Genomic DNA, 22303 nt, shown 5'->3' with positions numbered 1-22303 from the left:
TCATTAGGTTCATAAAGCTCCCGCTAGCATTAAAAGATGAAAGCAAGTAAAGATTTTGAGTTTTCAGTTTTATTTTTATTACTAAATAAGACTTTTCAACCGTAATTAAATATAATTACTGTCTATGAAAGGTAATGGGGAGGAGGTTTGATTTAATTACATTCTGTTATTTTTCTTTTTTTATAAATAAGTCTTTATTTACATTTCATGTTAAAAACACACACCATACACCAACAAAGACAAAAAAACATATACAATATACAGAAAACGAAGAAATCAAAAAATTGGAAACCATTTCAAAAAAATCAAATTGTATCTACTTCTAAACTGACAATTATATTCCACTCACTAAATCTCTTATAACTATCCAACTCCAAAGCTTATTCATTAACAAAAACTATATCACTTCATTTTTGACCAACCCCCAAGCCACCCTCATTTCTTTAATCTTTTATCCATCCAAATATACCATTTATTCCATAATAGAAATGCTGGTGTCTCTTCTTTACCCTTCAACTTCTTGGTCAATGTGTCTGCTTCTGCACAATCAAGTATTCTCCTAATTATAGCTTTATCCGGCGGGGTATGATTTGCCTTCCAAAATTGAGCATACCCCATCCTAGCCGACATTAAGATATGTAAAAGCAAATACCATATTCCCCTCTTAATATTTCCAGGCATGAAGCCAAGCAGATACGTCTCTGTTTAAGATCAGCTAAACACCCTGTGATTTCCTCTCTCCATTTTTGGATCCTCGTCCAATATCTAACCACTTCTGGACATGTCCACCATAAGTGATAATATGTGCCAGTCCCTTTACCACACTTCCAACAATCGGCCGACAATCCGGGGAACATTTTGGAAAGTCTAGCCGTAGGGAGATGCCATCTATAAAGCATTTTGTATATGTTCTCCTTATATGACGTGGAAACCACCAGCCTCATATTAATCCACCAAATCTCTTCCCATTTCTCAAGTGGAAGTGCATAACCAAAATTCTTCCCCCAGGCAATCATCGCGTCTTTTACCACCTCCTCCCCTACTACCCTGATTAGCAACAATTTATAACACTTAGATATCATCCCTTTCTCCGGACCCAGCAGAATCTTATCTAATTCCTGCAGATTCAGATAAATACCCCTTCCTTCCTTATCCTTCTTATACCTTGACTGAATCTGCAGGTAGGCCCACCACTCCAATTGAAACCCTTGCTGAGCCAGATCTTGTCGCATTTTGAGTTCTCCCCTGCTATCTAAAATTTGAATTGAATTTGAATTTATTGAATTTATATACTGCCCTTTCCCGTAGGACTCAGGGTGGTTTACAGGGTATATAAACCATCGATACAAAAATTAAGAACAATTTAAAAAGATTAAATTAAATCCCTGAAAAAATATAAAACCCCAATTAAAACTCAGCCTGGGCCGGAAAGCTCGAAGAGCCAGGTCTTCAGGTCCCGGCGAAATGAGCGAAGGTCAGGGGCAGTCCTAAGCTCCACGGGGAGCTGGTTCCAAAGGGCAGGTGCCCCCACAGAGAAGGCCCTCCCCCTGGGTGTTATCTGGTGGCATTCTTTTACCGGCGGCACCCTAGGAAGGCCCTCCCTGTGGGAGCGCACAGGACAAAGGGAACTTGATGCCGGCAGCAGGTGTTCCCTCAGATATCCTGGACCCAAGCCATTTAGGGCTTTATAGGTCATCACCAGCACCTTGAATCTCACCTGGAGGGCAACTGGAAGCCAATGCAGTTCGCGGAGCAGAGGTGTTACATGGGAGTAACAGGAAACCCCCATCACAACTTGCACGGCTGCATTTTGCACCAGCTGAAGCCTCCGAATGATCCTCAAGGGCAGCCCCATGTAGAGAGCGTTGTAGTAGTCTAAACGGGAGGTCACGAGCGTGTGAGTGACTGTGCGTAGGGCATCTCGGTCCAGATAGGGTTGCAACTGGCGCACCAGGCGAACCTGGGCAAAAGCCCCCCTGGTCACAGCTCCTATGTGATCTTCAAAGCTGAGCCGTGAATCCAGGAGGACACCCAAAAGTTCTTTGTAAGTTGGTCTTCTTCCCTTCTTGAGTAGGGTCAGATGGGTCAAGGCTTCCAAGGTTGATAACCAACACGGAATTTGCGCATAGTACTTGGCCCTTATCTTATCCCAATTCCGAATCTGTATATCCCTTATGTAATGATGAGTAAACTGTTTGCTTGGAGGAGTGCCTTCTCGCCAAAGAGCAGCATGCCATCCCTGCAACAAATCAAATCCTTCCAGACTCAACAATCGATTATTCCTTAAACTTATCCATTCCTTGCCCCAACCTAAAATGGCAGCCTGATAATAAAGTTCCCAATTCGGCAGGCCAAGGCCCCCTCTTTCCTTGATTTTTTGCATCATTTTTTTCCCAATCCTGGGCCGTTTCCCCTGCCATACGAATCTAGAAACTACCCCCTCTAACTCTTTTAAAAAATTACATCGAAAGTTTAACCGGTGCTGTCTGGAAAAGAAAAATCCATTTCGGCAAAATATAAGATTTTACCGTGGCTACCCTTCCTAATAATGACAACTGTATCCTACCCCATTTTCCCAAGTCCATTTTTGTTTGTATCAGTAATTTAGAATAATTATCCTCCCTAATACTTGAACATCTTCCCGTCAACCAAATTCCTAAATATTTCACCTTCTTCACAATTTTAAACCCTGTAATGTCCTCTAACATCTGTTTACTTCTATTTGAAAAATTTTTCGTTAATATATTCATTTTATCTTTATTTACTTGTAGACCGGCCACATTTCCAAATTCCTCAATCCTTTTTAGTAATTCCGTGCTGGATTCCAGAGGGTTTTCCAAAACAAAAACCATATCATATGCAAACACCTGCAGTTTGTAAATTTGGTCTCTTATCTGAAGCCCGGTAATCTCATCTTTCCTTATTATTCTCAATAGGGGTTCTAAGGTTAAAATAAATAAAAGTGGGGAGAGTGGACAACCCTGCCTAGTGCCCTTACAGATATCAAATTTGTCAGTTAAATTCCCATTTATCAACAGTCTCGCTTCCTGCTTAGTATAGATTGCTTTAATCATATTACGGAATTTAGCCCCAAACTCCATATGTTCCAACTGACACATTTGGAAGTCCCAATTTACCCTATCGAATGCTTTTTGAGCATCAATAAATATTAAAGCTAATTGTTTATCTGGTCGGCTTTTATAATACTCCAGAACATTTAATATAATTCTGAGATTATCCTTTATTTGTCTGGTGGGGAGGAACCCATTCTGGTCTGTATGTATGAATTGGTTTAAGTAAATTTTTAATCTATCAGCAATTATTGTCGCAAATATTTTATAATCTGAATTAAGAAGGGATATTGGCCTATAGTTTTTAATATGCTTCGAAGGGGAATCATCCTTAGGGGTCAAACTAATATTTGCCTCCAACCAGGTTTGCGGGACTATAGCCTTATCCAAAATTTCATTAAATAGATCTTTCATATGTTTTCCAAGCGCTTCCACTAATACCTCATACAATTCTGCAGGAATTCCGTCAGTGCCTGGTGTTTTTTGACATTTCTGTTGTCTTACCGCTTTTTCAATTTCTGTTAGTGTTATCTCCTGATCTAAGGCCTCTTTCTCATTAGGAAGTAACTTAGGAAGGTCTGACTCTGTCAGGTATTGCTTGATCCTCTCCTCAGGAACCTTTTCTTTCTGATATAATTCTGTAAAAAACTCAGTCGCTATCTTTTCTTTCCCTTCTTTATCCCCTATCAGTGTCCCCCTCTTATCCTCTAACTGATCAATTCTTCTACTTTCCTTCTCATTCCTTATTCTATAGCTAAGCCATCTACCTGGCTTATTGGCATATTCAAAATAGTTCTGCCTCGCCACCCTAATTTGATGTGCTATTTTCTCTTGATCCACAAGGTTGAGTTTATGCCTCCAAAAATCCACCTGCTCCTTCCCATACACTTTCTGTGGGTTTACCTGAAGAGCCTTCTCTGCCTTAGTAAGTTGCTCAGCAATTTCCCTCCTACTTTTCTCCTCCTTCCTACGTTTAACTGCCATCTGTTTTATTATCAAGCCTCTCAGATAAGCTTTAGCTGTGTCCCAAACTATTTGTAGGGGCATCCCTTCCATCCTATTTTCTAAAAAAAACCAGGCTCATCTCTTGTTTAATTTTTTGTACAAAAACCGTATCCTTTAGAGCCTCCAGGTTCATCATCCATCTACTCCTCACTCTACTCCCCCTTATCAATGTAATAGCCACCGGGTTGTGTGTCAAGGTAAAAATCACCTTTGTAGAGGGCGAAGGACCGTGCTTCAGAGAATGCATGATGTGCATGCAGGAAGGCAATAAAAACACGACGCATAATCTTACTAAATACCTTTTACTTAAAAAAATATAAAAACTAAATATATATTATAAAGAGAGCTAGCTCACTACATCCTAACGTAACAGACAGTAGCAGCAAAGTGAATAAAACAATAAAGATAAACACTGGGAACTTTTTCTAGACATGCGCACTAAACAGACTGAAACCATAACATAACTAGTCATATGGGATTCACTATGGTTACCAGATAAGTTATCACAACAGGTGCAAGTGTTTATACATCCTAAACACTTCAATGTGGAAAACTTTTGTAAAGCTTTAGCAAAAACCTCACTCATCTGCTTATTTGGACCAATATAAACAATATCATCGACATAAACAAGAATTATCTCATACCTATTACCGGATCTTTTAGTAAACACGCATTCATCTGTTTCGGACTTAATAAAGCCCATTGAATTTAGTTTGTCAGAAGGACATAAGTACCACATTAAACCAGACTGTTTCAGACCATAAAGACTTTTGTGTAGAAACCAGGTATCCCCTTCTTGCTGTCGGAAACCTGGAGGACCTTTCACGTAGATGTCCTCATCAAGATCAGCGTGTAGATAAGCCGTTTCAACGTCGAACTGGAAAACTTCCAGGCCAAGGATAGTTGCAGTGGCTAAAGCAATTTTCACACTTTCAGTCCGCACTGTGGGTGAGTATGTATTTGTATAGTCCTCAGGATAACATTGAGCGGAACCCTGGGCTACGAGTCTGGCCTTGTACAACGACTCACCATTCGGCTTCTTTTTGATCCTGTAGACCCATCGAGTACCAATAACCTTCTTGTTTGCTGGAGGGCTTGCAGGCGTAAACACTTGGAGTTTCTTTAGACTGTCCATTTCAGCCTGCATTGCCTCAAACCATTTATCTTGTTCTGAATCAGGAAGATGTTTGATCTGTGTGAACTTCTCAGGAGGAAGTGTAACATTACAAATCAAAGGTACAGGTGTTTTTGTTACTTGCCACGAATACCGTTTTGGAGGGGTTCCCTTTGTGGTCCTCTTGGAACGTCTCGGGCCAACCGTCCATTCTTCTTCCGTGTCGTCCTCGTCTTCATCATTGTCGCCAGCAGCAGCGTCGGCGGCTTGCGAAGACGGAACAGTAGGCTGAGAAGAACTCGTGGAAGGAACATTCTCCTGTGAATCTTGATCATCAGGTTGCGTGGCATCAGCAGCATCATCTCTAGGAAAATAAACTCCAGGATCGTTAGAATGAATCCTGGACCAGTCAGCATCTTCCTCAAAAGTAGCAGATTGTGAAACCACAATAACATGATGAGAGTCAATGTATTTGCTCCATTTTGAATTATCATCAATGCCCATAAATCTCATCCTTTTTGCTGCAGGACCCCCTTTCTTTCTTTGGGCTAAAGGAATATTGACCATAGCATAGGAACCAAAAACATGGAGATGTGAGAGATCAGGCTTGTGTCCATACAACATGAAATAAGGGGTCTGATTTATCACACTACTCCAAGTACGGTTGATGATATGGTTAGCATATTTGATAGCTTCACCCCAGTATGGAAGACTGAGGTTAGCATCTTCAAGGAGGCAACACATCATGGTTTGCAGAACTCCATTTCTGCGTTCTGCCACTCCATTTTCAGCTGGAGTATAAGGAGCAGATGTCTGATGTACTATTCCATTCTCACGCATCCAGTCCTGGAAACGCTGAGACATGAATTCAGCACCGCGATCACTCTGGATTCTGGCAATGTTGACCTCGAATTGGGTATAGACAAGACTAGCAAAGTCTTTAAAGATCTGAAAGGTCTCAGATTTTTCTTTCATAGGATATACATATCCATATCTAGAATAATTATCAACGATTGTCAAGAAATATCTTTTACCACCAAGGGTTGGTGCAAAAGGACCAACTATGTCAGTGTGTACCAAATCAAAAATGCGTGTTGACAGGCGTGTAGCGCGTTTTGGAATTGCTGCTGCCTTGGATTTGGCTTTCTTGCAGACAGCACAGTCCAAGAACACCTTACACTCCTTTAGATCCAAACCTCTTGCGAACTCTGGCATCTTCTTCAGAACATGGAAACTGGCATGACCCAATCTTCTGTGCCACTTATGGATACACCTGGAATGCAAAGGTTTACCTGTTAGTGAATTCTCAACATTAGCATTTTTATTAGGAACCCCAGGCTTGCTGTGAGCAACCTGTGTCTTTTTTGTATTTTTATCATTATTAGGAACTTTTGGAGTAGCAACAGGATCTCTCTCTGGGACGTCTCTCTCTGGGCCTGTGCTTTTTGGAACGTGTATACTTGCCTGCTCTTGCTGCTTAGACTTTGGTTTTAAGTAATAAACACCACCAATCAACATGGTTTCAGCAACAATATCTCCGTCCTTGACTATATAACTTGCTTTTTCAAGATGGTGGACCTGAAAATGAGAAAACCTAGACAAATGACTCTGACTAAGCAAATTACTACTGGCAGATGGAACATAGTAAATATTTGGAATGAGAGCACCGAGCTCTTCGATATAAACAGTTCCTTTTCCCATGACCTGAACAGGATGATTGGAAAAAGAGTAAAGTTCACGAAGTTCAGGTTCAGGCTCGTGCATCTCTGTGTAAAGCTCTTTTCTGTAGGTAACATGTAATGCTGCTCCACTGTCCAAAGTCCAAAGAAGTCGTCTGTCATACTCTGGTTGAGGCTGTGGATCGTTGGTCACAACCAATGTGACAAGTGGAGCTTGTGGATCACGCCTGGAACCACGACCACGACCTTGTCGTCCGCCTCTACCTCTGCCTCCTCTGGAATCTGTTCCTCTGGGCTGGTATGTGACGGGCGCTGGAACTCGTTGGGGACAATCCCGGGTGGCATGTCCCACACGATTGCAGATGTAGCATCTTGGCATCCTTGGAACGTAGGTCCTTCCACGGAAGGCACGCCTCGCTGAAGCTCTTGATGCAGGTGGTTCCCTTAAATGTGGCGCAGCTTGCATAAGTGCCTCTTCTTCGGTTAAAATTCTGCATACATGATCCACTGTGCGTTGAGCAATAGGCACTTGATTAATCTTGGAAATAGCATCTTTCCACTCATGATTCAAAGAATTGATAATGCTGATCATTTGAAAATCATCAATAGGATAGCCTTTTTCACCCAGTTCTTTTCTAATACCTTTCATTTTAGTCAAATGTGCTCCAATATGTTCACCAGGTTTTAATCTGGAACCATGGAACTCAGACAAAAGTAAACATGTAGATTCAATTGATGTAGGCCGATAACATGTCTCTGAGTCCAAATTTGTTGGGCAGTTGCATCTTGTGAAAACGTGAGCTGCAATTCAGTGTCCATTGACATCAATAATGTTGTGCATGCTCTATTATCCAAGTCCCATATGTCAGGAGTCCATGGCTGGGCAGGAGGATTAAACACCATCATGTGAGTACCTTCTCTGCGTAGCAAAAGTCCATCCTCACTGACCCATGCCCTGTAATTCTGTCCTGACTTCTTTAATTTTGAGTCACCAGCCAGTGGTACAATGGAAGGTGTTTGATGAGGAATATACAATTTAGGTACTGGCTGTGCAGGTTGTGCAATCCGACCATAACCTGCAGGGGGCACCAGTGGCATCTGTGCCTGGACATGCGGCAGTTGCATTGAAGCTGCCAGTAGTATTGGTGCTGGCTGTGACTGTCTTTGAGGTGCTATTCTACCCTGGCCAGCAGGAGGCGCTGGCGCTGGGGCTGGTGCATTAGCATAACCTGCAGATGACACTGGCCTTCGCATATAAGAACCTGGTGGCAATTGCATGTGGGTTAAATATGGCTGTGTTCTGCCAGGTAGAGGGACTTGCATAGAAGCAATATTAACAGGAGAAGCAATAGTAACAGGAATCCTAGCACCATCAGGGGCTGGAGCCTCAGATAACGGCAGAAATCTTGTATCTCTGAGCAAAGATTCCTGCACAGACAGTTGTAGGGTGAGAGCTCCAATTCATGTCTTAATGCAGCTTCACCAGTAGATGGTGCTATAACATTTGCTTCAGGCATCACTGTGGCTCTGTATGGCCTTTGGGACAGCCCATAATCATGTGACATAGGAGCCTCCGGTTCCCATTCATCTTGCATGACATTCAATGATGGGCGTGACTTTGGCTTTGGGGAAGAAGGAGGCAATATGGCTTCTCCTTGTGGGTGTGGCAATATGGCCGGTTCATGCTCATAATTCCTCTCATATTGCTGAACCATTGACACATATTCCTTTGCCTGCTGCAAACGCTTTTCAAAAACCCCAATTTGTTCACAGTAGCCTTGCATAGCCCTATCTCGCATAGTTTGCTTGGGGCTTGAAGGAGCAGAAGGAATTTTCTTCGGCTGAACTTTAGGTTTCGCTCCAAGCTTTTGAAATTCATCTTGAGCCCCTGGAGTGTGAACATGTTCAAAAGCAGCTGCCAGGGAGCTTGGAAAAGTAGAAAAAGGAGTGACTGACCTTGCATCGTCGACAGGAGTAGGTGCGTCGTCTCCAAGGCGTGTGGCTGAAGCTATCGGAGTTCTCAAAGTTGAAGGGAGATGCCCAACAGACAAGCTCCTGGCCTCCCGTTTCAGCCGTGGCTTCCTTCCTGACATGTTTCAGCAGTTAATCACCGCTGCCTCGCTAGCACTAACTAACTGATAACAGCCGCAGAAACATGCATCTCTAAAAACATAAATCAAACCATCCTCTGCTACCAAAATGTCAAGGTAAAAATCACCTTTGTAGAGGGCGAAGGACCGTGCTTCAGAGAATGCATGATGTGCATGCAGGAAGGCAATAAAAACACGACGCATAATCTTACTACATACCTTTTACTTACAAAAATATAAAAACTAAATATATATTATAAAGAGAGCTAGCTCACTACATCCTAACGTAACAGACAGTAGCATCAAAGTGAATAAAACAATAAAGATAAACACTGGGAACTTTTTCTAGACATGCGCACTAAACAGACTGAAACCATAACATAACTAGTCATATGGGATTCACTATGGTTACCAGATAAGTTATCACAACAGGTGCAGAGAGCAGGGGAAAATGTACAGTTAGAAATGAACTTTTCTGACGAACAAAAAAAAACGTGCAGTGACATTGTGATCCGCCCATTCATTCGTCAAAATCATGGCATCTTTCATCTAAGATATCAGCCCATCTGACAACCATACCATATCCAACCTAGACCACGAGTTATGCCTGGGGGAATAGTAGGTATAACGTTGAGAGGCCGGGTTAATCTCACGCCATATATCCCTAAGGCCAAATTCTTCGCACACATCCCTAAATACTTTGGGCAAGACCCTATCTTTTCCTTTCTTCTTCTTCAAATCAACCCTCCCTGTTTTGTAATCCTTAGCCCTATCTACCAACGCATTAAAGTCCCCCAAGAGACACATCTGCTCATACTCCAGGTCTAATATTTTCCGATATATTTTCTGGAAAAAGTGTCCCTGGTTATTATTGGGTGCATATATGCCTACCAGAAACACTTTGCTTCCCACCATTTCTATCTCCAACATCAGGCTTCTCCCCTCCGGGTCCGCCCATAACTCTTTAGGACACAAGTACTCCTTAACATACATTGCTACACCCTTCTTTTTCTCCTCAGCAGACGCTACAAATAATTTTCCTAGTTTAGGATAATTCAACAGATTAGTTTGGGCGGACTTCCGGCGGCGACGCGACGCTGAAGACAGCCATCTCCGGGCTGTCCACGCCGCGGCTTTGTTGAATTGCTGAAAACAGCGCCGATCAGCTGTTTTGGTGATTCGGAAGCCCCCTCCCCGGGAGAAGAGGAGGGGGTGAGGCCCCAGGTAGGGGTTGAGCTCTCCGGGGCCGCCTGAGCTTTAGGTTTGGGCGGCTGAAGGATCGAGTCCCCCCGAAGCCTGGGTTTGCTCCGGGCTGCGCAGCGCCTCTGCTCCATGTTTTTTGGAGCAGAGCCAAGCGTTAGCAACCACCCCTGCCAGAAGGAAAGACTCTTGAGTGTGAAGACGCAGGCAGAGCGGTACAGGAGGTCAAGGTGAAGTGGACTTTTACTTTTACTCTCTAGTTCAATGGACTTTATGGCTTTAAAGTGAAAGTGCGCAGTAAGTGAAAGTGGGGGAAGATGGCGACTAAAACTTCCAAAGTTCTCCGGAGTGTGGGGGCTTCCCCGGTGCAACAGACCTCGTTGCAAGCTTTGCTTCCTCCTGCACCTGCTCCGGCATTGACGCTTAAGGATTTACAGGATGCCTTCGAAAAGCATTCACAATTAATGTCAGATATGATGGATGAAAAGACGGAAAAGCTGGAGGAGAAACTGGAGGAGAAGATGGAAGAGAAGTTTAGAGCAATGAGGGCAGACATCTTGCCTGCAATTGAAGGTGTGGCTGTATGTGTGCAATGTTTGGATGAAAAAATGGAGGATCTTAGTCAAAAGAATTCTATATTAGAAGCAAAAGTATTAGAGAATGAAAATATAATGGATAAAATGGATGGAGACTTGACCCTCGTCCAGTACCATCAGATGGAGTTTGCTATCAGAATCAGAGGCTTAAAAGAGAATCCTAAAGAAGATTGAAAGCAGTTGGTCTCTGAGGCTTTGGAAGCGGTACTGGGTCAGTCAGCAGCTGAAATTGAGGGAAGTATAGACAAAATCTTTCGTGTGAACTCATGGATTGCAAGGCAGAGGAAGTTACCTAGAGATGTGGTGGTTTACTTTACAAAGAGAGCAATTAGGGATGAAGTTATCCAAGTTGCTTATGATACTAAGCTTGTGGTTGCTGAGCAAGAAGTTTTGGTCTAAAAAGAGATTCCTCCAAAGATTTTAAGGAGAAGGAAAGATTTTGCCTTTTTGGCACAGGAACTTAAGAAATGCGACATCAAGTTTAGATGGGAGATTCCAGTGGGCATGGTGGTGATGCATGAAGGCAAGAGACATCGTTTGGTCACAGTGACTCAGGCACGTGATTTTTACAGTAAAGTTTTAAAAGCAACCCCTCTACCACTTTTGGAATCTGTAAAGGGAAATGGCGAGGGTAAGCCTCAAGATGCTGAAGGAATACAGACAGAGGAGAATGGTGCTGGAGGGGATCAAATTACAGTTTCATCGGCAGCTGCTGAAGAGCAGAGGATGACGCGTGCCGCCTTAAGACGAGTGAGACAAGAGCAAGAGCAAGATCAGCAGAAAGTTATGGAACCTCCAAAGCGTACTTACAGCGAAGCTGTGGGAGGGGCGCGGCCTAAGGAAGTTAAAGGGGTCCTGACAGACGTGCTCCAGAAGCTTCGGGATGCCAAGAATGGCGACTAAGTTCCTAACCTGGAATGTTAATGGATTAAATTCACCACAGAAGAGAAAGAAAGTTTTTCAATATTTAAAACAATTTAAGACTGATGTTATCTGCTTGCAAGAAACGCATATTAGGGTTATGGACCAAAAGTACTTGTTGAACTCAAGGTTGGGCACGCAATTTATTGCTTCTGCAATGAATAAGAAAAATGGAGTGGTTATTTATGTTAAGAATACTCTGACAGCGGAACTAATTGAAGTAGATAAACAAGGAAGATATGTTATGATAGATTTGCTGTTAGAAGGCAAAAAAACGCTTTTAGTTGGACTGTATGCTCCTAATCAACAACAAGCTGACTTTTATAGTTCACTACATACAAAGATTACCCAGTTGGATTATAAATCTTTTATTTTTATGGGAGATTGGAATGGTGTCCTGGATGTACAGCTGGACAAATCTGGTTTTTTTAAGCATGCCCCGAGTCATGCTAGATTGCCCAAATCTTTTTTTGAACTGAAGGATGATCTGGAATTGCAAGACATTTGGCGAGAAACACATCTACATGAAAAGGATTATACTTTTTTTTCTGATAGACACCAATCTTTTTCTAGGATTGATTTTATATTACTGACTAATGATTTTTTTCTAGGATTAAGAAGATAAAGATTTGTGCAAGAACTATATCTGACCATAGTCCAGTCTGGTTAGAGATCAACAAGGACAATAGAGATAGGCGCTCCTGGCGCGTAAATGAGAATTTGTTTAGAAATCAGAGAAATGTGGAAGAATGCAAAAAGCAGATGAAGGATTTTTTTGAAATTAATATGAATAAGGATACTTCTATGGACATGGTTTGGGATGCAAGCAAAGCCTATATGAGAGGGGTGTTAATATACATGAATAATAAATATAGACGTAATTTGGAAGTTAGGAGGAAAGAACTGGAGAATGAAATTAGGAAAAAGAAAAGGCCCTAATTTTGAATCCATCGGATGTGAAGATTAAAGAGGTTATTAACTTGCTAAGAGGACAATTTGATAAGTTGATGGCTGATCAGGTGGCAACTAACTTACGGTTTCCTAGGCATAATACTTTTTGTAATGCCAATAAACCAGGTAGGTGGTTAGCCTACAGGTTAAGGAAAAAACAAAGGGCTTCTAATATAGATAAAATTGAATATAAAGGCAAGGTTGTGTTTCAACAGGATCTTATTAAGGAAGCCTTTGTGGACTTTTATTCCAAATTATATGTTAAGGATAAGATTAATGAAACGGATATTGATGTATATTTGAAGAATGCTAGCATCCCGGTTCTTACACAAGAACAAAAGGAAGAGATTAATCAATTGATAACAGAAGAAGAAATTCTTTTAGCAATTAAGCAATTGAAGGTGGACAAAGCGCCAGGCACGGACGGACTGACTGTGCTCAATTACAAAAATTTACAATTGGAGCTGATAAAGCCATTAAGGGAATTGTTTCAGACAATTCAGAGGGGAGGAAGGGTGCCTCCGTCTTGGAGAACTGCTTTTATTTCCTTGATTCCAAAGGAAGATCAGGATGTCACCCAAGTAAGAAACTACAGACCAATATCACTTTTAAATACAGACTACAAGATATTTGCTAAGGTTTTAGCTAATAGATTGATGAGGGTTTTGCAACAGATGATCCATGGGGATCAAACTGGGTTTATTAGTGGTAGACAAATGAAAAATAATGTGAGGCATATAGTTGATGTGGTTGAGTTTTTGGAAAGGAACAACCAGATCCCTGCGGCGTTAATTTTTCTAGATGCTGAAAAAGCTTTTGATCAACTGGATTGGCAATTTCTGATGAAAGTTCTAGATAAAATGAATTTTGGGGATAAATTTTTACAACCAATTAGGGCATTATATCAAAAACAAACTGCCCGAATAATAGTAAATAATAGCCTGGCTGAAGTATGCAATATTGAGAAGGGCACAAGAAAAGGGTGTCCGTTATCACCTCTATTATTTGTTTTAACATTGGAGATATTATTGATAAAAATACGGAACTCGGAAAAAATTAAGGGTATTCAAATTAGAGATCAGGATTATAGATTGAGGGCGTTTGCAGACGATCTGGTTGTTACGGTGACCCAGCCAGAAAACTCTGTTGTGGACCTGATGGAGATAATAATGCAATATGGGAAGGTTTCTGGATTTAAGGTTAATGTACAAAAAACAAAAATTTTAGCCAAAAACATGACAGCATCGCAAAAGGCCCTTTTAGAAGGATTAACTGGATTTGAGATTGTTAAAAGGGTTAAATATTTGGGGGTGTATTTGTCACCCTCAAATGCAAAGTTATATAAAAATAATTATGAAAAGTTATGGGGAAAAATTCAAAAAGAATTGGAGAGCTGGGAAAAATTGCAATTGTCTTTACTGGGAAGAATTGCAGCAGTGAAAATGAATGTCCTGCCTAAATTTTTATTTTTATTCCAAATGATACCGATTCTTAAAAAAGACTCTAATCTGGAAGAATGGCAACGGGGTATCAATAAATTTGTGTGGGCAGGGAAAAGGCCACGAGTTAAACTTAAGATTATGCAGGATACTCGTGAAAGAGGTGGTCTTAAAATGCCTAATCTTAAATTATATTATGAAGCTGCTGCGTTGTCAGGAATAAGTGATTGGATTAATTTGACACAAGGGAGATTATTAAATCTTGAGGGCCACGACTTGTTATTTGGCTGGCATGCATATTTGTTGTATGATAAGAAGGTAGATAATGTATTTAAAGTGCATATTTTAAGACAGGCATTGTTGAGAGTTTGGAAGATTATTAAATCTTGAGGGCCACGACTTGTTATTTGGCTGGCATGCATATTTGTTGTATGATAAGAAGGTAGATAATGTGTTCAAAGTGCATATTTTAAGACAGGCATTGTTGAGAGTATGGAAGAAGTATAGACATAAGTTAGACTACAAGATGCCGTTGTGGGCAATCCCGAAACATGCAATAGAAAATATAAATGTTGGCTTCAAACATGATGTGACTACGTACAAGGAGATCTTAAGCTTGGAGAGGAACGTCTGGTGTTTGAAGCCGTACAATCTCTTGCGAGATGAGAAGATCGTTCAAACTTGGTTTCAATATGGTCAATTACGTGCCAGGTGGAAAGAAGATCAGAAAATTGGTTTCTCAATGACTGATGAAAATTTGATAAAGCAAATTAGAAATCAGGGTCCAGCACATATTAAACGGATTTATCTTGCATTGATAGATATTGACTCAGAAACAGAACTTGTTAAAGACTGTATGATAAAATGGGCTCAGAATATTCAAGAAGTTATTACAATGGACACGTGGGAAAAGATCTGGGTGAGGAACGTAAAATTTACGCAAGCCCAAAACCTAAGAGAGAACTTTTATAAAATGTTTTATAGATGGCATTTAGATCCTAAAAAGCTTGCAAGTATGTATCCGAACTATCAACCTAAATGTTGGAGATGTGGTGGCGAAGATGCAACCTATTTTCATATATGGTGGACCTGCAAAAAGGTTAAGGCTTTTTGGATAAAAATTTGGTGGAATATGCAGAAGATCTTCAAGCAAAGGATAAAGTTTTGTCCGCAATTGTTTCTATTGGGTATAATTACAGATGCTACTGTTGTGGACATTAAGTTGATGTTGAATTTAATCACAGCAGCAAGACTCTTAATAGGTCAATATTGGAAGAAGGAGGAACTGCCGACTATAGAAGAATGGACTCTAAAAGTTTCTGACCTGGCGGAAATGGCAAAGATTTCGGCTTACTTGAAAGATCATTCGCAAGAATGTTATATTATGGAGTGGAAAAAGTGGATTGATTATATCCAGAACAAATATGGGACTAAAAAGTTTCACTTAGCATTTGAATAAGTTTTTTTCTCTTTTTCTTCTTTCCTTTTATATGTAATATTAGTATTGCTTGTAGTCATTTCATATGAGCTAGAGTGCGATAGACTTAATAGTTTATTGTTGTTAGCATATGGATGTTTATGATTGTTCTTTGTTTTTATACCTTGTACTTAGCTCTGGGAAGTCGGGGGGGAGGGGGGAATGGGGGGAGGGATAGGGAGGGTTAGGTAGGGGTGGGTGGAGGGAGGGGGGATTGTTAAAGATAAAATGTATTGTAAAACTTTTCAATAAAAAAAACAGATTAGTTTGGCATTTCTTAATATGAGTTTCCTGAAGGCATAATACATCGGCTCCACATTTCCTTAATCTAGTTAAGATATTTTTTCTCTTAACAGGAGCATTAAGACCATTAACATTGAGCGTCAGAAAATTCACCCCTTCACACATCCTTACTTACGTTGGGCCTTAGATTTGGTAGTCTGTCTAGTTACCCTCTTGTATTCTTCTCCCTTTCCCTCTCTGCCCCCCTCCCCCCCGGATTCCTCTCCTCCCTCTGACTTCTCCTGATTGCTAGTCCCGCAAAAAGAATTATAGAAATCTGGTGCGTTTTGTAGACTCTCAATCTTTATCTTTCGGTCTTCCCACATCACCAGGAGCCCCTCTGGAAGCAGCCATTTATATGCCACACCTTTTTTTCTCAATTGCGAAGTAACAAATTGATAGTGTTGACGTTGCTCTTGGACCCTTCTTGGTAGTTGCTTAAGAATTGTGACCGGACAGCCTTTATACTGAATTGGTTGGTCTCTAGCTCTATAGAGCACTTCATCTCTAAGCACCTTTTTGGTAAACCTAAAGTGCACTTCCCTAGGGAGGCTGTATCGCCTGGCATAATTAGTATAAACTCGAAAGGCCTCATCAATATCGCACCGAACCTCTTTTTTCTCTTTCCCCACCAGGTCTGTGATCATTTCTCCTACCACTTCTTCCAACTGTTCTTCTCTGTCTTCTGTCATATTTTGGAAGTGCAAAAAAGGCCGCTTTCTCCATCTCCAGGTACACCATGTCATCTTCCAGCTTCTTGGATGCTTGCGTGCACCTGTACTCCCATTTCTCCATCCACTTCTCCATATTCTCAGAGTCCTTTTCTACTATTTTTATTCACTCTTCATGCGTATTCAGGGTCACCTGGACTACACCCAATTTTCCTTTAATTTCCTTCATCTCCTCTCTCATGTCTCCCAACTCAGCCCTCAGGCTGTCAAAATTCCTCTCCATTATGTCCTGCATATTTTGTAACATCATATAAATCCCTTGAATTGTAGCAGATTTTTCTCTCGCCAATAAGCTCTCCATCGACTTCCTAACCCCTGGTGGCGTTGTAACCGGAGAGGCCACTGCTGTCAAGATGGGGGCCTTCTTTAAGGTTTTAGTTGATGTCGTTGTTAAAGACATTTCAGTTTGTCCCAGGAGGTTTCTCCACACTAGTGTAGACCACAGGTTAACTCCTTCCCAGATACTTGTCAGGGCCAACCCTAAACTACCAATAACCCCGTACTTCCTTCTAATAAGTCTTCTGCCAGAACTTATCTAAACCTGTTCTGTAAATAAATTTCACTTCCGCTCTTTAGGTAGAAAAAAATAGAAAAAAATCACATCAATATCCATCAGTTTAAAGCAGGATTTCTATAAGTCCGTAAATCAGTATGCTAGCTTTTTCAGGGGAGAAGAAGCTTCCACCAATCATGTCATATTCGTAATCAAGTCCATTTAAGCCTCTAATCAGCATTCGGATCCACAGCAGCAGAAAACAAAAGGGGTAATAAAAAAAATTATTGCCAAAACCACCCGATAACTGGCTGCCACTCCTTTCACTTCTGCTTAGCGCCCCACCGGCGCACTCGCTTGGAAAGTCTTTAAACTCACTTCCACTCTTTCTCGCTTCCCTGCTTCTTCTCAAACTGCCGAGTCATTGGCTTCAGGGCTGCTAAACCGCGGCCCTCTTTCAAGCCTCTGGATCCTCGGGGTGCTTTCTTTTTTCCAGCGAGGTGGTCGCACCACACCTCGCCTCCGAAGATGCCCCCTCCACTTCTCCCAGCCTCTCCAGGGCTGGAAACGGCAGAATATCACCGCAGGAGGCCTGAAAAACAACAAGAGGCTCGGCCATCTATCGCCTCCCCGCCCAAGGCAGTGCCATCTTCTCAGGTGTCTACATTCTGTTATTATTCTTTGCACATCTCACTGGTCTACAAATTTTGGGAAATTATCGACCTTTGATATAAAATGTTAATTCTTACATATTTTGATTAGTTGCGTGATATTTTTCCTCAGAAGCCAAGATGCCATGAAACTGTGTAAACAATGCAGATAACTTTTGCTACATTTCTGGTGAGGTTACATTTGCATCTCAAAAGTGCAGTATGGCGGTAGTGGTAAAAAAGGCATACCACCTATATTTTGGATGCAAAATAGGGGTTCAGGACAAGAGTTGGGCCAACCATTATTGTTGCATTACATGTGCAACTTATCTGCGTCATTGGCTAAACAAAAAGAAAAAATCCGTGCCTTTTGCAGTTCCAATGGTGTGGAGGGAACCTGCCAATCATAGCAGCGACTGCTATTTTTGCATGGTTCCCCCAATTGCAAAAGGGATCTGAAGAAAGGAGAAGTGGACCGTGGAATATCCAAACATTCCATCCGCACTGCATCCTGTACCCCATGGTGAGGACTTGCCAATTCTAGATCCACCGGAATCTTACTTTCTAAACTCAGATAGTGATAAAGATGATGAACAGGATGCAGCTGATTTGGGGCCATTGATGTCAATGGACCCAAATTTTAGCCCACCGTGTGTCCTCCTGAACCACATCTAATTTCACAGAGCAAACTAAATGACCTGGTCAGGGATTTGGAATTGCTTAAGAGTAAGGCAGAGCTACTGGACTCCAGATTACAATAGTGGAACCATGTCGTTTAATCTGATGTTAGAGCTTGTCAGTTTTTCAAAGCATAAAAATGTTACATGAAAAACCAATAAATGAATGGAAAGTTACATTACTGGTATCAATAAAAAGATAAATTTATAATGATTGGTGTGGCACCATTCTCATTGCTATATCACATTTTGCAAAACAGTTATGGAGCATAATCGCACATCCGCTGGTAATTTTGAATTATTTTGAAGCAATTTTGCCCTGAATCTGTATCCTGGAAACTGGAGCCAATTAATACACTGTGAGAGGGACCTTGGAGTCCTAGTGGACGATCACGACTATGAACCAGCAATGTGCACCAGCAGCCAAAAAAGCTAATACAATCCTGGGTTCCATAAACAGAGGCATAAAATCAAGATCACACGAAGTATTAGTACCGCTTTATAAAACCCTAGTGAGACCACACCTGGAATACTGCAAACAATTTTGGTCACACGGAGGGCCATATCAACACCTGGGATCGCACCCCCGCTGTCTTCAAGCAGTGGCGTGCTCCGACCCTCCAGTTGGTACCCATTTATCTGGGGGTGAGAGGGATCAGGCCCCTGAGCTCAGGCTGGTGTACTTTAATGCCAGATCCGTTGTGAACAAGGCTCCCCTCGTCCGTGATTTGATCGAGGAGGAACACGTGGATCTGGCATGCATTACAATAACCTGGTTGGGCTCAGAGGGAAGTGTCCCTCTGACTGCCCTCCAGGTTTCTGTGTGTTACATCGGCCACGGGCTCAGGGCAGGGGTGGCAGGGTGGCGGTAGTTATACGAGAGACCTTATGTCCGCGGGAGACCACTATTGTACAGATAGGCGGGAGTGAATCCCTCCTAGGTTGTGGCCCTGGGGCTCAGTTGGGCTTGTTGCTAACATACCTGTTGCCCAGCTGTGTAGCAACGGCCCTGACCGAGCTTCTCAAGGCCCTCTCAGGGTTGACGGTTGAGTTTTCCAGACTTATAGTTCTGGGCGACTTTAACCTGCCTTCTCTGGGAGGGTCATCTGAGTTGGCCCGGGAGTTCATGGCCTCCATGACAGCCATGGACCTGACCCAAGTAATTCAGGGTCCGACTCATGGGGGAGGACACACTCTCGACCTAGTTTTCTTATCTGGGCAGTGGTTTGATGATCTGGGAGGGGGCTCGCCAACTATTGTCCCCGTCATGGTCCGATCATCACCTCCTGCAGTTGGTCTTCCACTATGCCACCCCCCGCTCCTGGGCTGCGGAACCGACCAGGTGGTTCCGCCCCAGGCGCCTAATGGATCCGGAACAGTTCCAGACGGCACTTCGGTCTATACCTATCCCCCTCGCTCACAGCCCCGCCGATACCTTGGTGGATGCCTGGGAAAGGGCTGCCACCGAGGCGCTCGACCTTGTACCCTTGCGACCCCTGACCCGGCGCAGATCCCGGTGGGCTCCATGGTTTTCTGTGGAGCTCCGGGAGATGAAGCATCGGAGACGAGGTCTAGAGAGCTGTTGGAGATCCAGCCGGTCTGAGTCTGACCGGTTGCAGTTACGAACCTTTACGAGGTCTTATCTCGCGGCGATGAGGACAGCGAAGTCTAATTACTTCGCTGCCCTCATCGCGTCTGCAGATAATCGCCCGGCCGCCCTGTTTAGGGTGACTCGCTCCCTCATTAATCAGGAGGTGAAGGAGGAGCCCTTGCAGGGGCGAGCCGAGGAGTTTAGCTATCATCTGACGGACAAAATCGCTCAGATTTGAGCCGGTTTGGATTCTGACTGGGCAGAGACTGACGGGGAAGAATCGAGCGGTCTAGAGAATGTTACCTGGAGTGAATTCAATCCTGTGACCCCAGATGAGGTGGACAGGATCATGAGGAGACTGAGTTCTGCCACGTGTTTATTGGACCCGTGCCCCTCCTGGCTGGTATATGCAGCCCGGGAGGAGACACGAGGCTGGTTCCAGGCAGTAATAACTGCTTCATTGAGGGAGCGTACCTTCCCTGCTGCCTTGAAGGAGGCAGTGGTGAGGCCCCTCCTCAAGACGCCTGCCCTGGACCTGGCTATTTTGAACAACTATCGTCCAGTCTCCAACCTTCGCTTTCTTGCGAAGGTTGTTGAGAGCGTGGTGGCACTTCAGCTCCCTCTGTTCCTGGAGGAAACTGATTATCTGGACCCATACCAATCAGGCTTCAGGACCGGGTACAGCACGGAGACGGCATTGGTTGCGCTGGTGAATGATGTCTACCGGGCTCGGGACAGGAGTTGTTCCTCTGTCCTAGTCCTATTAGACCTCTCAGCGGCTTTTGATACCATCGACCATGGTATCCTACTGCGGCGTCTCAGAGGGTTGGGAGTGGGGGGCACTGTTTTACAGTGGTTCTCCTCCTACCTTCTGGGCCGTTCGCAGTCGGTGTTGACAGGAGGGCAGAGATCTGCCCCAAGGCCTCTCGTTTGTGGAGTTCCTCAGGGGTCGGTTCTCTCTCCCCTCTTGTTCAACATCTATATGAAGCCACTGGGTGAGATCATTCGTGGTTTCGGGGTGGGGTATCATCAGTACGCTGATGATACCCAGCTTTTTCTTTCCACCCCGAACCAACCCAGTGATGCCCTAAACGTGATGTCCCGTTGCCTGGAAGCGGTCCGGGTTTGGATGGGGATGAACAGGCTTCATCTCAATCCTGCCAAGACTGAGTGGCTGTGCATACCGGCATCTCAGACTAACCAATCTTTTCCATCGTTAACTATGGGGGGTGAGGTGTTACCCCCCGTTGATAGGGCCCGCAACTTGGGCGTCCTCCTGGATTCACGACTCAGTTTGAAAGATCATATAGGAGCCGTGGCCAGGGGGGCTTTTGCCCAGGTTCGCCTGGTGCGCCAGTTACGGCCCTATTTGGACCGAGATGCCCTACACACAGTCACCCATGCGCTCGTGACTTCCCGGCTAGACTACTGCAATGCTCTCTACATGGGGCTGCCCCTGAGGACCACTCGGAGCCTTCAGCTGGTGCAGAATGCAGCCGCGCGAGTTGTGATGGGAGTCTCCTAATACTCCCATGTAACACCTCTTCTCCGCGAGCTGCATTGGCTTCCAGTTGCCCTCTGGATGAGATTCAAGGTGCTGGTGATGACCTATAAAGCCCTAAATGGCATGGGCCTGGATTATCTAAGGGAGCACTTGCTGCCAGCGTCAATTTCCCATCGTCCTGTGCGCTCCCACAGGGAGGGCATCCTCAGGGTACCACCGGTCAAGGATTGCCGACGAGCAATCCCCAGGGGGAGGGCGTTCTCTGTGGGCGCGCCTGCCCTATGGAATCAACTGCCAACGGAACTCCGGACTGCCCCCAACCTTCGTTCATTTCACCGGGACCTAAAAACCTGGCTCTTTGAGCTATCTGGTCTGGACTGAGGGGTTTAATGTTTTTAAATTGTGATTTTAATTTTTGCGGCTAGACTTAATTTAATTTAATTTAATTTTAATTTTATATTGTATTGTTTTTAAATTTTGCCTTGTAAACCGCCCTGAGTCCTTTGGGAGTAGGGCGGTATATAAACCGAATTAATAGATAAACAATAAATAAATAAATACTACAAAAAAGATGTTAAGACCATGGAAAAAGTTCAGAGAAGAGCAACTAAAATGATCCAAGGCCTGGAGATTAAAACCAGGGCACTTTTTTTCCTAGAACGCTCAAAATGGAGTTCTGGCACCTTTTATGGGTGAAACCTTGTAGGGTAGGCAAGGCAGGTTTTATGACATGTGTGAGTTCTGGCACCTTTTTCTTTTACAAAAAAAGCACTGATTAAAACATATGAAGAATGGCTGCAGGACCTGGGTTTGGCTAGTTTAAAGAAAAGAA

The 22303-nt window shown here is 43.2% G+C and overlaps 1 protein-coding gene across 4 annotated transcripts in view; it reads right to left on the bottom strand.

Moving 5' to 3' along the window:
• The window catches only part of LOC308667820 (E3 SUMO-protein ligase ZBED1-like), a 309814-nt gene that overhangs the window by 219608 nt on the left and 67903 nt on the right, over positions 1 to 22303 (bottom strand). The window contains exon 1 of one of the 4 annotated variants that reach the window (XR_014026384.1): positions 1718 to 1777. The exons of the other annotated variants lie outside the window; for them this stretch is intronic. The gene's annotated coding sequence lies outside the window, so the exon portion shown is untranslated. Of the gene's footprint in view, positions 1 to 1717; positions 1778 to 22303 lie in introns of those variants that run through there. 4 annotated transcript variants of the gene reach the window in all.

Source organism: Vipera berus (genome assembly GCF_964194415.1).
Source record: "Vipera berus genome assembly, chromosome: 4".
Taxonomy (NCBI): domain Eukaryota; kingdom Metazoa; phylum Chordata; class Lepidosauria; order Squamata; family Viperidae; genus Vipera; species Vipera berus.
This window is presented reverse-complemented; position numbering and strand designations above follow the sequence as displayed.